The sequence below is a fragment of the Podarcis erhardii genome (assembly GCF_964252035.2).
Source record: "Podarcis erhardii genome assembly, chromosome: 14".
Lineage (NCBI taxonomy): Eukaryota > Metazoa > Chordata > Lepidosauria > Squamata > Lacertidae > Podarcis > Podarcis erhardii.
In genome coordinates, this window is record NC_138503.1 from 37,584,907 (window position 1) to 37,600,616 (window position 15,710).

At 42.5% G+C, this 15,710-nt stretch overlaps 1 protein-coding gene across 7 annotated transcripts in view; it reads left to right on the forward strand.

The window, feature by feature from the left end:
- The window catches only part of LOC309329068 (ankyrin repeat and fibronectin type-III domain-containing protein 1-like), a 367,804-nt gene that overhangs the window by 19,640 nt on the left and 332,454 nt on the right, over positions 1-15,710 (forward strand). For 5 of the 7 annotated variants that reach the window (XM_081839531.1, XM_081839539.1, XM_081839540.1 and 2 more), the window contains exon 3: positions 5,795-5,871. The exons of the other annotated variants lie outside the window; for them this stretch is intronic. The gene's annotated coding sequence lies outside the window, so the exon portion shown is untranslated. The remainder of the gene's footprint in view (positions 1-5,794; positions 5,872-15,710) is intronic. 7 annotated transcript variants of the gene reach the window in all.

A 15,710-nucleotide genomic window follows, 5' to 3' on the forward strand; every position in this document is an offset into this window, starting at 1 on the left:
ATTCATTTTATTTAACTCTGCTAATTCACCAATTCATTTCAACCAGCTTTTATTTAACTCTGCTAATTCACTAATTCATTGGGACGCGGGTGGTGCTGTGGGTAAAAGCCTCAGCGCCTAGGGCTTGCCGATCGAAAGGTCGGCGGTTCGAATTCCCGCGGCGGGGTGCACTCCCGTTACTCGGTCCCAGCGCCTGCCAACCTAGCAGTTTGAAAGCACCCCAGGTGCAAGTAGATAAATAGGGACCGCTTACTGGCGGGAAGGTAAACGGCGTTTCCGTGTGCTGCGCTGGCTCGCCAGATGCAGCTTTGTCACGCTGGCCACGTGACCCGGAAGTGTCTCCAGACAGCGCTGGCCCCCGGCCTCTTAAGTGAGATGGGCGCATAACCCTAGAGTCTGTCAAGACTGGCCCGTACGGGCAGGGGTACCTTTACCTTTACCTTTTACCTTTAATTCACCAATGCTTGTGAAGTGTTTCCTACTTTTCTCCCACTCCCACCTTGCACATACATTCAAAACCTTCTAACCACTGCCACAAATTGATATTATTCTGTTTACAAAAGCCTTAATCTATACTTCAGTTGGTTACATTTAAGACTTATGTTTGCTGTAATAAGGCCATTGTATTCTTCAGGGGTGGCCTGGGATGTTTTGATGCTCTAGCAAAATGCCCTTTCACTGCTGCCCTCCTGACACCCTGACACCTGCAGATCCAGGCCCCCTCATTGCCCCTGCTGTCATGGCTGCACCACTACCAGCTCTGCAGTGTTAGCACTGAGAGCAGGGGTGCTGTGGTGGCAGCAGTTATGGTATGGGTGTGCAGGGCTGGCAGCGGTGCAATGGGGTGGGTGGGTTGGGAACTGGATCTGCTGCCTTAGGCAAATTGCTTGACCTCACCTCATGGAAGTGCCGGCCTTTGTATCTTTAAATGACAGTTAACAGATGTTTACATAAATCTGGTTCACAAAGTGTAGTTCTTAACACTATTTAACTTGTATGCCATTTACCCTTAGTCCATCTTTCACAGTCATTCTTACCACCAGGTGGACTTCAGCTAGTTTCTTTTGAGCCAGATTGCAGGCATTTCTCACTGTGCTCAGCTTCAGAAACTCCTTGCTGAATTCTGCTCGCTGCTCAACACCCTTATATAGACTCAGCAGCCTGAGAGTCCTCAACACCACCAAGACTGTCAGCGCAGGCAGGGAGAGCTCGGGGCTGCAAAGCAGGTGGTAGAATCCCTAATCTGTCCCAACTATCCAATGCCAGGAACACACACTCTAACCCCCCCTCTACTCCCAACTGGACAAAGAGCCTGGAGAGAGAGAGAGGGAATTTATATAGACTCCCTGATCCTCAAGTCTGCTCTGAGTACTCAAGTGGGCACAGCTGGATGAGATCCACTCCGTCCTGTTTAACCATCCAGGTGTCAATGATACAGACCAGAACGGCCTCCTCATCTATATTCAGATCATGAGAGAGTTCTTACTCAGAGCTGATCTGGCATTCAGAAATAGTAGACCTGGGGGCTGGCTGATAGGACAACTGCAATTCCCCAGGTTGGAGGAGGGGCTGGCACATGATGCAGTCACTGACTGCATGTGCCGTATGCCCCTTACCTGGCCTCTCCCACCCATCCATCATAGCATACCTCCCTTTGCCCTAAACCACTGTGATTGCTCACTACTCCTCGCTTCTCAGGCACATCCTATGCACCTTTATTTAAAAAGGAAAAAACCTCCAAATTTTAACACCCACATGTTAAAGCCATTTAAGAACAATTTAAAACATTTTAAACAGTTGGGGTATTCAAAACAGTAGCAGAGCCCCCATCTGAAAGCCCTAGGCAATGCCCCAATCCAAGAGATTGTTCCAGCTTGTTCTGCAGCAGCCTTTTTGTAGCTGGAGTGAGTTCTCTAGTACTCACAGCAAGATGTAGCATAGCAAAGACTTGGGTGTGTGTGGGGGGGGGTGTCACACCAGCTATCTAGCCTAATTGTCACAGGATGGCTGATATGATTATTATTTGGGGGTATTGGGGTATGCTTTTATGTTTTTGCTCTGGGTGCTCATGACTGACAGCTGAAGGCTGTGGTCCAGTGAAGGAAGGCCCACAAAGGCAGGGAAAAGGCATAGTACCAGGGTTTGCAAGTGTGCCTTAAGGCAGTAATGTGAATGCAGACCCACACAATAAATGTTTTTCCTTCACTATCCCTCAGCTTACATGTGCTTTTACGGTTTGATGTTTCTGTACACCCTCAAATTAATGGCTCATGGTTTGCCATGTCAACTGCTGTATAGGTGAAGGAGATGAATGTAGTTGGAGTGCAATTACGAGCCTGTGGCCATCTGGTTTAAGTTCCTGGAGCATAATCTGCCTGAAACAAACTGTACACAGTGTTAAAACATTCTGACAGAAGTCTAACCTTTAGCACCTGCACTATGTATTCTAAGTATGGGTGTTAAAATTTCTAGCTAGCACCCTTGGCTTTTTTCCTGTAATAATGCTGTGGAGGATTGCTTTTATCTTCATCAGTGAAACAACACTTTTCTTCTTGCTATTGAACTATATATATCTATCTATAGTGGATAATAGTTTAACATTTATGTGAAAGACTTAGTTGTCCAATTCTAGTGTACATTCTTTTGTGAGGTACAGGATGCTGGCTGAAGTTTAGATCTTAAAATATTGGACCTCCTGTTTACTGTTAATTCAGAATGCCAAGCTAAATAGTACAGTGTATGGATTTTCCTACATCTGCTGGTTATGTGAAGTAAAATTTTGGAAAATGGCTATAAAGATAATAAATATGTAAAATCCATACCTAAACCAAATCGGTCAGCTGGATTTTGTTGGTTATTAAACCTCAAAGTATTAATGTACAAATTATTGACTGCAGCTAGAATTATATTTGCAAGACTTTGGAAACTGAATAGCAGAGCTCCCATATACCAGGTAAATAGGAGATGTTATAACTAAAGTTACAGTTTCTTAAAATAAAATAAAATAAAATAAAATATAAAATAAAATGAAACAATTTGGTGAAACATGAGAGAATCGTGGTAGAATATCTGCTGTGATATTAATGCAGCTTGTTTAAACATTTTAAACCTAACATTAAGAGATGCTGCAGTGTAATTAATTTATTTACTGTGTATGAACTGGACCCACTTGATATGGGTGACCTAATGATCCCATTTGTTAATGGTATACTCATCCTCTAAGTGTAGATAGCATGGGGTGGGGGGTGCTGGCAAGTTTGAGGAAGCCCCCAAGGTTCCAGAATACAAAAAATTATTAGGAAATCTTCCAAAAATATGGGTATGGGGGGGGGGGATGAGATAATTTGAAATTAGTTGTACCTTGGTTGCCGAACACCTTGGAACTCGTACGTTTTGGTTCCCGGACGATCAAAAACCGGAAGTGAGTGTTCCGGTTTCCGAACGATTTTCGGGTGCCAAACGTCCACCACGGCTTCCACTTGGCTGCAGCCACAGTAAACACATACAGAGAGTTGTATACAAAATTATTCACAAGTTATATTAATTTATATATAATAGCCCAGGTATACAGATAATGGTAAAGATAAATGACCCCTGGACAGTTAAGTCCAGTCAAAATGACTGGGGTGTGGCGCTCATCTTGCGTCAGGCCAAGGAAGTCAGTGTTTGTCCAGAGACAGTTTTCCGGATAATACAGATAAAAGAAAAAAGGGACACCTAGTCTTAAGGTCTAGGTAGGTGGTCAGACCAAAAAGGCAAATGGCAATTCAGAGGTCTTGAATGTACTTGTTGACTCCACAGAAACATGGAAAGATTTTGCTAAATTTGAGTTTAGATTAGTGTCATAACAATATACAGATTCAAATTCTGTCCTAAGAAACTCAGAGATGGCCATAAGAAAGCACTGAATATTGGGATCAGTGAGTATGGCCTTAGCAACATGCTCTATCTAGACTGCATTTGGGTAGCCCTTAGCAGTTATCAAGCTAGGTTTGCTCAGTGTGGTCATAGTGCAGCAGTCTTGCAGCTGTCCCTAAATATGTCATTTGCTTTGGCTAGTTACATGTAAGACAGCGAAGCATGTGACTGGGATAGTTGCCTTTGAGGTTATAGAGAAGAAAAAACTCAATAGCTATGACCATATGAGCTTGTTTGAGACCTATGGAGCCAGGGAGCTTTGTCCATTACTTAAGATGATCTAATAATTGTAATCATGATTAGGGACTATTGAAGCATGGAAGTGCTACTGACACATGCAGAAGCCTGCTCAGCCCCCACCTTGGTCCTTTTCATGAGAGGCTCTGAAATAACAAAATGTTCCTTAAATTCCTATGAATGTTGAGGTTGTTTTACTTGCTGGTTTTCTGCACTTTTTTGCCTTTAGGGTGACTCTAGTTGCCTGCCAAGAATTTTGCACCCTTTTCAAAAGGAAAGCTGAGCTTGAGCATTAGAACTGGCAACCCAATTATTCATGACAAGGAAGCTCATTCTTACATACAAGCTTCGTTTAATGAAAGGTGTCCCCTCTTCCCTTTTCACGGATTTGCTTCACATCAAATGCTTCTCCTCCCTCCCCCATTTCTCTCATTTCCCTTTATCTGACTGACAGCAGAATTCTAAACATTAGCCTAATATGCTTTCCTGTTTTTATTTTTACATCCTCTGTTTCCAGTGATATGTCGCCTCATCGTTCCCAGAATATATTCCCTTTTGCAGATGCTTCCTGCTCAAGTGTTTGGGGGAAGAGGGGATGTGAGACTGGCGAAATCTGCATAAAGAACTACTGTTCATAGCTATATGATACAATGTTAAGAGCGATGCTGTATAATATGCCTTCCTTATTCCAGTAAAATTAAAATTAATTCTAATTAAGTGCAAGTTAACCTCTGCACCCATTGCTAATGAATGGAATATGTGATTAACTTACCTTGCGGTGATAGAGGTTTTGTAAAATCACTTTGAAGTAAAATGTCACTGCGTATGTATCTTGAATTTTTAATCTGTTTAACTGTTCAGTTCTCAGTGAATTATTTGGAAGCAGCAGTTCTCAGGAATGCTGCCTTGTCTGCAAACAAAGGGTTGTATCCAATGTTAGCCTTACTCACACTAATTTGGGCTCATTAATTTCAGTGGGTCTACTCGTAAGTTATCTCTTGAGAGAAACAATCTGACACCATTCTGTGCTCAAACTATGGCTCTTGGACAAGCTTGTAATGAGCTGGTGATGTAACTGCATTTGTAGTTACTGAAGGCTGTTTTCACTACACAACAAGTTTTATACCTGCACCATAGAGTTCAAGGCAATAGTAAATTTCATAGTCCTGTGTGAAGGTACTGAAGCTGCCTGAAAGATCAGCACATGCTTTGTCAAAGCGTAAAGCAAAATACAGTTCTGATGAAGGCAAGTGCTTTTGTGTGGAAATGCAAATCTTTGAATTTAGTAACAATGCAGTTCTGTGTTTTATTAGCAATAGAACCAGTTGTTTTTTTCTGGGATGTCAGCCATCATTTCTCTCATAGGAGCTGTAAAGCAGAATCCTCTTCTTTCAGTCCCTACTTTGTATTGACCACCCATGTCCAACACTTAATAGTTGATGTCTTCATATTTCAGAATAATGAGGAAGTAAGGAATATTTTTTGGAGAAATGGAAGAAAGTGTGAGGATGACTGGGGTTAGATATCTGCCAGAAGAAGACACTGCTTAATCATCAGGGTCAATGAAAACAGATGTTTGCTATCCTTTTCCAAATGTAAACAAAAAAGAACATTAACAGAAAAGCATTTTCCTCCACAGACCTGCAAGGTAGTCTGCTTCTCACTACAGCGGCTGACAAATAGACCCTGATAAAAGAATGGAGATAATCAAGACAGGTATTCCAATGCTTTGACACAGGTTATGTTTTCATTAACATCCCATTATTTTCTATATGCACAGCAGAACGGTCAGAAAGTACTTTCCCAGATATGCAGTGTGAGAAAATAGAAGTGGATTCTTCAAAAATACTTATCCTGGTTTGATTGGCATGGGACTGCCCCAACATGTCACTGGCTCAACACATGTGGCAGGCTACACTTTGGACATTGTATTTTCAGCTGAACAGGAAGAGAGTGATCTGAAAGTAGGGGATATTCCTGTTGAGATTTAGGATTTCAGCACCTTTTCCCCCTTTGCAGAGCCAAGGGACCTTTTAGGTTGATAGATCCAATGAGTTTCCAGATGAGACTGAGAAATTTCCCAGCTATTATGACAGGCACTTCAGTCAAAGCTCTTGCTGACCTCTGCAACATCTGAATGGTTTAGGCCATGGATAAGATACCCTCTTCCGCTTCATGGAGCCCACTTGGCTCCATGGTATTCTCCAGAGCTTAGTGTGAGAAAACAAGCTGGGAGATGGCTCAAACACCAGCGTAGGAAAACTCGGGTTCAATGAAATGGAACATTGGTGAGAGCTCATCATTGAGCCTACCTAGTGGCAGTAAACTCCATTGTATCTTTATTGTGCCACCCAGCAGAGCTTTTCTGGGTGGGCCAGGGCCTCTTGCAGTCTGGCCCAAAGGAGGTGGCAGAATTGACAGTAGCTCTCTGTAATTTGTTTGCAAAGCATTTTGAGAATAAAATAACTTGTGCTCACAAGGATCTTGAGTCTGCTTTTACAGCAGACAAATCTGTAGATGAAGCAGATGAAGGGGTGTCAAAAGCACTGTCTGGTCCAGTTGTGCTGAATGAGTTTCAGTTGGTAAGGCATGAGGATGTGGCCAAGGTGCTTGGATCAGTCAAGGTGACCACTTGCACTCTGGACCCTAGACCCTCTTGTTGATAAAAACTAGCAGGCAGGGGACAGCTGCCTGGGCCAGGGATAGGCAGGGGTGTAGCTAAATGCTCTGGCACCCAGAGTGGCGGGGGCAGGGCGAGCCGCCCACGAGGGTGGGGCGAGCCACCCCCGGGGGTACCGCAGTGATGCCACAAGAGTGGGTGGTCCCTGCCTGTTTGAAGGAGGCAGTGGTAAAACTACTCCTCAAGAAACCTTCATGGATTCGGAAAATCTAAGTAATTGCCAGTCAGTTGCCAATTTCCTCTTCATGGGCAAAGTCCTTGAGCCAGTAGTCGCAGATGAGATCCAAGTGATTTTTATTTTGATCACTTCCCTGTGATCTTCAGATGAAAGGCAGTATACAAATAGTAGTAGTGGTAATAATAATTGTCAGGGAACTGCCATCGGAGCCAGAGGGAGAGGGAGGGCTCCAGAGGGATTCCGGAGAGCGTCCCGGGAGGGAGAGAAGCAGCCCATCTTCTGGGGAAGGAAATCAGCGTAGCACCAGTGGAGAAGGGGGGCAGATGGGGGAATCGGCGAGGTGGCTCCATGACTCCCAGCAACCCAGCCAGGTGTGGCGCCAATTTACGCACGAGCAACCCCTAGAACCACTGCAATAATGATGATGATGTTCTGTGTTTGTAGGAGAGACTGTTTGTAATGCCTTTGTAACTACTTCTGTAGTTTATTACTAGAAGACGGGGACTGTCTTTGTTATCCTTTTCCAATTTCACCCATATTTATCTTGTATACTTCTCACCAGTTACATCCTTCAATTTGTCTCACTCTCCCTACATCTTCATAGCACACCTTCTATGCACTTGTAAAGTGCTTTAAAACTAAACTCAACCTCCTTTCATACAGAGATCTCTGAATTACCAGTCTACATTTCTCCAAGGTGCTTAACACTCCTATGGCTGCTGGTTATTTTTGCTTCTTTGACTAAATAGCAAGAAGGAACAGTATTTTTTACATAGTTATGTGCCATTAAATGCAATTCTGTATGTATTTGGGGGCAGATCTTAAATCTGTTCAGAGATATCTTCTAGGGATGTGTCCTCTGATTTGGGAGCCTTTTTGCAAGCTGCCCAGAATTGCTGGGGGGACCCAGCCAGATGGGCGGGGTATAAACAAAAAAATTATTATTATTAAGGAAACTGCTGTAGCCAAAAGTACATTGTTGCCAGTACGTGAATGCCAACCATGAGGGCTGGCATGACAATTGAGATTTTCATCATTTCCAGGACACATCCTCCGATTGCAGGAGTTGCACTTAGGCTGTAAACCTGTGACTAGGTTGTATGCTTTTAGACTGGGGATTTATGTGGTTGAATGCTTCCCCATACCAAACTGCCTCACTCTTGAAAGCTGACATGCCAGGTGGAAGTCTGCTATTCTCCCTGATATGCTTGGGTTTTCTATGTGCAAAAAATTTGTATGTGTGTAAGAACATCCATTTTGTGAGCTCCACCAGCAGTCAGAAGTGGTACAACCCAATTCCAAGTGCATTTAAATATTTATAAGCTGCCTTTTAAGTCCACTGAAGTCAGTGAACAAAATATAAACATAAAAACACAATAATGTAGTATTTTAATAAAATATTATGTTAAATAGCTATAATATTGGCTACCCCTGCTTTAGGCCTTTAAAAGTCAAAACCAGTACTTTCAATTGGGCCCTAAAATGCATCAAAATAATATACGTTTTGTAGATGAAATTATTCTCCTTTAGAGCTGCATAATTCTTCAGTTTGTGTAGAAATTTTGTATTGAAAGATACATTGTTTACATTAACTTGTATGCTGAAATAGAGGAATTTATATGCAGAGTTTGTGGTGTCGTGGTGTTTTATGTGAAACTCAAAATTATGTTGTATTAATACACTCCAGCTGAGGTTTTTAATAGGGAAGTGTTTGTCTTCGCTTGCTGCAATGCTAGCTTTCATAACGGAGAAGAATGTGAACGTGTGCCGCTCCTAGCTCTACTCTGTGCTGTCATGGACTTTTTGCTTGCAGTCTCTTTATTCAAGTGCTAAGCCTTTGTTTATGAGCTTTTGAAAGGATTATAGCTAGAAGTGGCATAATGTTCTTGGCCTATAGAAGAACATGCTTGGAAACTTTGCATAATTAATCTAAAAGGGAGAGGGCATCCTGCCAGTGATGAGGTGGAAGTGAATGTTGTCCTTTCTTTCCCTAGGAAGAGTAGGCAAGCAGAGAGTTTTTCTGTTAATTCTTCAGAAGGAAAGCAGTTCAAGCTTCCTTCCTGGAGACGTTTTTCACCTTTCAAAATCACTTTTGTATAGAAGAGTGCATTTGTTGGTATTTGTTAGATACTCCTTCGTTAATGATGAACTTGGTTAAATACTGGTGTTACTAGTTTGAAGGTGGTTAGTGTCCTGGGGTTGAGAATCAAAAGATTTGTCTACAATTGCCACTCAGTTTTGTCTTCAGAAATGCTGTGGGAAAGAAAATGAAACTCTTCAAACCAGTATTGGTTGCATTGCCAGTATTTTAGGGAGACAGCCAAGTGTTGTGGTGCAGGCTGCCAGACCTGGCATGAAAGCTAATGATTGACTGTGTATCTCCAACTGAATGCAAAGAAAGCATGAGTGCAAAATGCTCGGGAATTTTTGTTACTTGGGATAAGCTTGCAATCTTATCCAAAGGCAAGCCTTTGAGCTAAAAACACATTTGATAGCATTTCTGCTCAATTGGGCGACATCTTTATTATGGCCAATCAACATGTCACAAAATAGTGAGCAAGCTTCTGTGATTTCCAGGACTCTATTAGGTTTGATGATTATTTCTAATAAAGGCATTGCCTTTCTGTGGATTTTGGAGTTTTTCCTATGACCAACACAGCTACCTTTATGTTAGTTAAATTGTTCATTTAAATTTTTAACACTTCTGTTCTCAAATATATTGAGAGCAGGTAATTCTTCTGTTGAGGTATTTGAGAACAATTGTAGTCTATGTTGCTATGTTTTTGGCGCCTGGTGAAGACCCTGTTATTTCCCAGGTCCTTCAATCTTAACTGGTCAGTGTTTTCAGATCTTTTGTACAATTTCAACCTTAGAGTTTCAAAATTAGAACTAACAGAAATGAAACAAAGTGGAGTTGGAAAGAATCCCCAGGGTCATCTAGTCCAACCCCCTGCAATGCAGAAAACTCAACACAGAATTCATCCAGAATAAAACCATACTGCACCTTGCTTAGCTTTGAAAATGTGCTAGCAGTTTTATTGCTACACCACTAAGGTTCCTGTGTTCTCCTGTAGGTTTTTGAAATATCCATAGAATCAAATGGCTGCAGTGGGTTATGACCTTCGTGCGTTCAAACTATTGTTGTAACTGAAAGCTGATTGCATTCTTTAGCTCGTTGAGGGAAGGAGGGAGATACAGCTCTTCCAAAACAGGCAGAGTCAATTGCTGTACCAGAGACCATGTTTTCCTGCGAGTACAGTTCTTGATAGTGCTCTGTCCATTGTTTCATCTGCTTGCTGCAGTCTGATGCTCTCTCCAGACAAGGTTTTTAGCAGTCCAGTTTTCCAGACTGTTCGTCCAAAGACTGTCTTCATGCCTTTGTACATTTTGTGAGTGCTGCCACTATCAGCAGTGAGTTGAATACTCTGACACAGCTTTAGCCAGTAGTCATTGGCACATCGTCTGGCAATCCACTAGGCATCACTCTTTGCCTTTCTCAGTGCAGCAGGCATCTTCTAGCACTTATTGTTATTCAAGTTGATGGCTATCCTTCACTCCTGTGAGAGCTAGTTCCATATGCAGTGGTACCTCAGTTTAAGAACAGTCCTGTTTGTGAACAATTCGGTTTACAAACTCCGCAAAACCGGAAGTAGTGTCCTGGTTTGCGAACTTTACCTTAGTCTAAGAATGGAATCAGAACGGTAGAAGGGCACTGGTGGTGGGAGGCCTCATTAGGGAATGCGCGCCTCGGTTTAAGAACAGTTTCGGTTCAAGAATGGACTTCCGGAATGGATTAAGTTCGTAAACCGAAGTACTGTTGTAACTATGTGCTGATTGAAGAAGTACCGTATTTGTTGCTCTATAAGACTCACTTTTTCCCTCCTAAAAAGTAAGGGGAAATGTGAGTGCGTCTTATGGAGCGAATGCAAGCTGCGCAGCTATGCCAGAAGCCAGAACAGCAAGAGGGATTGCTGCTTTCACTGCGCAGCGATCCCTCTTGCTGTTCTGGCTTCTGAGATTCAGAATATTTTTTTCTTGTTTTCCTCCTCCAAAAACTAGGTGCGTCTTGTGGTCTAGTGCGTCTTATAGAGCAAAACATACGGTACTTTCTTTTCTCTGTCCTGAATCTTCCAACATTCTGCTTTGTTTGATTTCTGTTAGTTCTGATGTTATGAGAAAGGGAGAAAAACTTTTCTTTATGTACTTTTCCAATTCTTATCATGCCACCTCTTGCTCGCCTTTTCTCTAAACCAGTGGTTTTCAACCAGTGTGCCGTGGCACCCTGGAGTGCCTTGAATGTTGGTTAGGGGTACCACAGGCAACAACACTGATCTCTGTCCCTGTTTTCTTCCCTCCCTCCTCTGATGCCCTTCCCAATGGCTTGCACAGCTGTTTGTTACAGCAGCCCTGGCTACAAACTCCCCAGGTGAATGGTGCCTCTGGGGTTGGCCAGGGGGTGCTTTCCAGGTTGCTGTGGGGCAGTGTGAGGGGAGCTGTGGGGCAGGGAGGGGATGCAGCTCTCTTTGGGGGGGGGGTGCAGCTCAGAGACCAGGGGTGGCAACAGCAGCAGCCCAGAGGACTCCTAAGGAGAGGGGAGAGGAGAGGAGGCTGAGGGAACACTCCACAAGGGAGGGTGTGATTGCTGCCAACTCAGCAGGCAAGGGGTGATACAGCTGGGCTCCTGAGCCCCACAGAGGTGTCACAGAGAGAATGTAGTTGGTCAAGAAAGCTGTGGACCCAAAAAGGTTGAAAAACTGCTCTAAACTATGAGGTCCAAGCTGCTGCAACTTTTCCTCATAGGGGAGTTGCTTCAACATCTTAATCGCTCCTTTCTGAACTATGCATCTCCCTCTTTCCTTGTATCCATTGGTACTGTGCCCTTAGGCAAAGTCACAACAAAGAAGATCATGTTGTCTGCTGGGCAATATATCACATTGCTTTCTGCTTGTGGAGCTTTGCCTACTATGAGGGTTGTGTTAATCAGATGTTTAACTGGCTTCAGGCAAAGGAAATTAACAATATTTCATAGAATTGTAGAGTTGGAAGAGACCCTGAAAATCATTTAATCCAACCCTCTATAATGCAGGAATATGCCTCTGTCCTTTATGGGGATTGAACCTGCAACCTTGGCATTATCAGCACCACACTAACCAGATGAGCTAAACTCACCAAGGCCTTTTTCAGTATTCAATTTGTTATAGGTAGTGGGACCTAGTATTATTTCTTTGGCACAGAGAACATTATCATGCTGGTTTAGATCATAGTTATATCCTTATGCCTTCTGTGCATTTATTTGATTTATTTTAGCACTTATTTTCTGTCTGCATTCCAGCTGCTGTCTCCTTTTTCTTTAGCAGATTCTGTAAAATATTTCTTTGTTGTAAATAGGAGAAATTGTCAATTGGTACTTCTTATATTTACTACTGCTATTAGAAACAAGAAATGCAAACAGATGTGATTTTCTTGATATAGGATTGCTTTGGATAAGATCCCTTTGATCAAATCTCTGATCCTAGGAAGAGACTTCTAGGTTGCAGGCAAATTTACAAGAGGTATTGTATTAAAAATTTCCTTGTACAGCAGCACAAATAAATAGAAAACAAGGGCAGAGAGCAAGCATCATGCTATGAGAAGAAATTGCATCTTTGATTTGCAGGCTCCCCCCTTGCACTCCTCAGGAAACTCAGGCTTTGCTTGCTGACACATTTGTAGACAAAGAGTTTCTTGATGTTTTTCTCTTTATAATCCTTTGCCCGTGGGCAACTGAACTAATACTTGCTGACATGCTGGAAGGCTTTTTCTCCATGTTGGTAGAATACAGAAGTTCCTGACTGTTCATGATGGTAAATGTCTTTGCATGTGTTCTCCTCTCCTTCCCACCTCCCTGAATTCATTTTTGAGCCAGGCAATTACAGTGGTACCTTGGGTTAAGAACTTAATTCGTTCTGGAGATCCGTTCTTAACCTGAAACTGTTCTTAACCTGAAGCACCACTTTAGCTAATGGGGCCTCCCACTGCCGCCGCGCCGCCACGGCACGGTTTCTGTTCTCATCCTGAAGCAAAGTTTTAACCCGAGGTACTATTTCTGGGTTAGCGGAGTCTGTAACCTGGAACGTCTGTAACCTGAAGTGTCTGTAACCCGAGGTACCACTGTAATTGTATTTTGTATGTACAACCTGTGCAACAGGTAATTTTCTGTATTTTTATTGGGGAAAAATGTGAACCAACAATTTGTGGGCAACATAAAATCAGATGTTTATTGAAAGGCAATAAATGATAATGACCATTAGAGGAGTGCTTTTCATGAAGTCCCTTTTAATTTCTTATTGCAGATAGGATGGATAAAAATGATATTAAAATTGTGATTTTTAAAAATAAGAAGCAGCAAATACAAAATTTCCTTCAAATGATAATGTTGTTAAATCTAGATATAAGCATGCTAGTCTCCACAGTTCATTTCTAAACTGACCAATGGAGAGTTCATTGCTAAACTATGGGGAAGTGTCATCAATTAGTGGTAGATCATTCATCTTTCATGTGGAGGATCCCTGTCCCAATATCTGGAATCTCCAGATAGAACTGTGAGAGATTCCATGTCTGAAATCCTGAAGACCCTGCTGGAAATTCCTTCTCCTCGCTTTATACTTCCCTCTTGGGTGACAAAATAAAAATTTGTCTTGGATCTGTCCTCTGCAAACAAAGGAGGAAGCATGGCTGCTTTTGTCTTCTTTAGATTACTAACTTTAGGTTAGTACCCAAGTTATGTACTACTTGTAATAAACAACTTTTTTATTTTCTTACTTTACAAATATCTCTTTGTGATTGCAACAGGTAAACTCCACTCTCTAGCCACACTTTGTGCACGCTGTGTACCAATAGTCCCAATAGAACCGCCACCAGTCAGCATAGACTGTACTGAACTAAATGTACCAAAAAGGCATAACTTTGTATAATGCAACTTCTTGTATTCCTCATGCCTTTACCAGACATATTGAGTTAAATGAGACTTTTTAAATGTAAATTAAGAACAAGCTGAATCACTTCTCACATATGAATATTTGCAGTCTATCTAGGAGGGGCCAAGCCCCCCCCCATTTCAAGGAGAGGGCCGGGCCCCCTCAATATTCCACGATCACGATGGACCTACCTGAGGCTGTGGTGGGCCTCATGGGGCCTACCCACAGTCACAACAGAGCTTGTTGGGCCTCCTCCGACCATGAGACATCACACACACATGCCCCCTCCCTTTTTCGCAGAACCTGGTGCCTGTGAGTCTACCTATTGGAGATACATTCACTTTCACTTAATGAAAACCAAACAGCCCTAGTCTGCCTGGTAACCATCAGACCATACTTTTAACAATTAGCCATGGGCATTTCATTATTATTTTGTGAGGATGGAACTGGGTCAGCAGAGAATAAAGCAGAAAAGAAGCAACCCTGGAAAAAAGGAAAGACTAAAATTGCCTATGCTTGAGCTACAACAGATTGAGGTTGAATTCTGACAATACAGAAGGTACTGTTCTTGGGTGACAGGGGGCAGGTGGGTGTGAGGGTCTCCCTGAAAGACCAGGTGCACAATCTGGGAGTCATTTGAATCACAGCTGTCCATGGAGGCACAGGTCAGTTCATTGTCCAGGGCAGCTGTCTACCAGCTCCATGTGGTACGCAGACTGAGACCCTATCTGCCCACCTACTGTTTTACCAGTGATGCATGCCCTGCTTATCTCCTGCTTGGACTACTGCAATGTGCTCTATGTGGGGCTACCTTTGAAGGTGACCCCGAAGCTACAACTAATCCAGAATGTGGCAGCTAGACTGGTTACTGGAAGTGGCCACTGGGACCATATAAAGAATCTTCATTGGCTCTCATTTTTGAGCACAATTCAAAGTTATAGGGAACCAGGCAGGGGGGGCCTTCTCAGTAGTGGCGCCTTCCCTGTGGAGCACCCTCCCTTCAGATGTCAAGAAGATAAAGAATTACACAACATTTAGAAGGCATCTGAAGGCAGCCCTGTATTGGGAGGTTTTTAACATTTGATGTTTATGCTGTAAGCTGCCCAGAGTGGCTGGGGAGACCCAGCCAGATAGGTGGGGTACACAGAATAAAATTATTATTACCATTCTGGGAATAAGCCCTGTTCAATGCAATGAGACTTTTTTTCTGACTAGTCATGTATTGGACTATGCCGTTAACATCACAGTTTGTCATGTATGCTAGTCTACAGTAGTGAACCTTTATATGCTGGTGGTATGTGTTGAAGAATTTAGCTGAAATGGTTATTTAAAATGCACAAGAAAGACTTTTTTTCTGACTAGTCATATATTGGACTATGCCATTAACATCACAGTTTGTCATGTGTGCTAGTCTACAGTAGTGAACCTTTATATGCTGGTGGTATGTGTTGAAGAATTTAGCTGAAATGGTTCTTTAATGCACAAGAAAGGTTGAGTGAGGGATGGAGTTCTTGTAAAGCATCTTATTTTTGTTTAACACTTTTGTGATGAAATAAGCAGTAGAAAGGAAACAATTATTCTCAGTAAAGCCTCAAAATTGGTAGTTATGGAAGTACAACATTGTTGGGGGGGGAATTGTTTTTAGCAGAAATGTCAGTATGGAAATTGATAGGAAACTGTATTCCTATCAGGTAAAATTATAATGTGACTGGGGTTTAATCTGCATTGAATTTAAAATTTG